At 37.0% G+C, this 2,162-nt stretch overlaps 2 protein-coding genes across 6 annotated transcripts in view; both read left to right on the top strand.

Moving 5' to 3' along the window:
- Nucleotides 1–254, top strand: part of mapk15 (mitogen-activated protein kinase 15) — an 8,397-nt gene extending 8,143 nt beyond the window's left edge. For both annotated transcript variants that reach the window (XM_032535964.1, XM_032535963.1), the window contains one exon: nucleotides 1–254. This exon is cut by the window's left edge and continues 612 nt beyond it. The gene's annotated coding sequence lies outside the window, so the exon portion shown is untranslated.
- A 1,031-nt stretch (nucleotides 255–1,285) lies between these two features.
- The window catches only part of grinaa (glutamate receptor, ionotropic, N-methyl D-aspartate-associated protein 1a (glutamate binding)), an 18,190-nt gene continuing 17,313 nt past the window's right edge, over nucleotides 1,286–2,162 (top strand). For 3 of the 4 annotated variants that reach the window (XM_032535416.1, XM_032535419.1, XM_032535420.1), the window contains exon 1: nucleotides 1,286–1,539. The gene's annotated coding sequence lies outside the window, so the exon portion shown is untranslated. Of the gene's footprint in view, nucleotides 1,540–1,878; nucleotides 1,900–2,162 lie in introns of those variants that run through there. The other variant, XM_032535418.1, reaches the window with a different exon arrangement.

A 2,162-nucleotide genomic window follows, 5' to 3' on the forward strand; every position in this document is an offset into this window, starting at 1 on the left:
TACTTTTTTTTTTTTTTTTAACTACTTTTTTGCCCCTGGGCACACTACATGGCCAAACCAGTCATGATTTGGTTTCAGATCATATGCAATATATAATATGCAAATAGTTTAAACAAATAATTGTTTTACAATTGTGTACAGAATAGAAAGATTAGTGTTTCTTGATCCCAGTTTATAATGTTGGATTTTGACATGGATGACTGTGACAACAGGCCACCATGAAGTATAATAATAAACAGAGGTGGAAATACTCAGATCCTAGCTTTTTTACCTGAAATATTGGATACTTTTACCTCTTTGGGCCTAGAACAGTTATTTGAATTAAATAAGATTATTAATCATTAGACATCTAGAGGGCAAATTGCTTTTTGATGAAACTGCCAACAACGGATGGGCCCCAGGTGGACACTGCTTTTTCTTAGAGGTAACAAGGCAAGAAGGCTGGAAACCGTTGGTCTATTCTTAAACAGTGATTGTATTTTAAAGGCGTATGTGTTTTTTACATGTAAATTTGAGCCTTAAGATATTGTAACTACAGCTGTTAGATAAATGAAAAGGATTACCAAGTCCAACAGTCTAGGAAGAAGTACTATAAAATAATAGTAAGCGTCAGCTAAATGAAATGTGATGTTATGTAATGTACTCTCTTATCTCTTAAGGTAGGTAAAAGGTAGTAGCAATACAACAGTTTAGAAATATTATATTACAAGTAACAGTCATGCAAGAATGTTACTTAACAAAAATATTTGAATCAAAATAAATGTAATTGGTACCAGAAGTACTCATTATGCAGAAGAATGGACAAAAACCTCAATAATTATATGTATATATGTATATATATATAATTCATGATCAGATTATTATTGATGTATTAATGTATAATCACTTTAATGTTGCTGTTCGTAAAGGTAGGGCTTTTAACAAATATACAGTATATATGCCAGGTTGCCTAATCGATGATACTATTCATTTATTATTTTGTATTACTAAAGTAAATATGCAAATTAACTCCAGCTGTTGGATAAATGTGGTGGATTAAAGATTAAAAAGTACAGTATTTTCTATTTCCCAGTACATTGTAGTGGAGTTGATCTATACAGTATAACCTAAAAACAACTGCCTCAATCGTTCTGCGTAAGTAACGTTACAGTGACAGTGCTGTTATGCATCATGCGTGCAGTGCCAAACCCTCGAGATCTAGATCTTTCGATCGCAGTATTTGTAATGCCAGTAAACTGCGCAACTTTTTTTCTCTCTCATATGACACTAGCGAAAAATACTCCGTCAGTATCATAAAATATATCGTATAATACAACCATTGTCAGTTGGATAAATTGGTCATTTTGCAATAAATGTATTAAGACAAAAACACGGAGATTCCCACACATCACGTGACGACGTAGTGTGTTGTCGTCAGCTGCTCGAGCCATTTGTTCAGTCAAGTCCGTTATTATTAAACACCCATGGTCCAGACCAGGAGAAAGAGGAGGGAAAGTTAACGTTAATGTCGGCAGCTACTCTGAAATAAACACATTAAAGGTACGTGTGTTAGAGTACGGTGGGAGTACGTTTGCCGTGTGTGTACTGTAACATTAGCGTTATTGTGTGCTGGTTGTGAGGCTAGCGAGCACAGCTGTGGGTAGCAACTGTCACAAGACAGAAAGAGGTGACTTATCAAAACAGATTTTATCAGCAGAACGGCACAGCTAACATTAGATACAGTAACGTTAACGTAAAGTCACGAAGAAAATAAATGTGGCTTGGCAGCTACGCGCCGTAAACGTGGTGGCTAAACATGACGTAAAAGGCTCAACATGGCGAGCAGGGATAATGAATATCCACCGCCGAAACACTCCGTTTATCAATATGTTTCTACAATGGCGGTCTTGCTGGCTTGGGGTTAGTATTTGTGAGTTTGATGTAACGCTAGCTAGCTAACGGATAATCGCAGTGTCGCAGTGTTTATCTGCGCTGTGTGAGGCCCAGATGGAGGTACGCCCGCTGCAGGTGCACCATGAAAACGAGGCTCGCTCTTTTCGCTTCATAGGTTTCTGTTTTGGTTTCCAGTCACGCTTAACCTCTTAAGCCTATCGTATAACCTTTTTTTTTCCAGATCGGTTAACAGTAGTCTTCCTAGCATTTCTGTATGGTTTAAGTTTGTC

This window comes from Etheostoma spectabile, chromosome 14 (assembly GCF_008692095.1).
Source record: "Etheostoma spectabile isolate EspeVRDwgs_2016 chromosome 14, UIUC_Espe_1.0, whole genome shotgun sequence".
Classification (NCBI taxonomy): domain Eukaryota; kingdom Metazoa; phylum Chordata; class Actinopteri; order Perciformes; family Percidae; genus Etheostoma; species Etheostoma spectabile.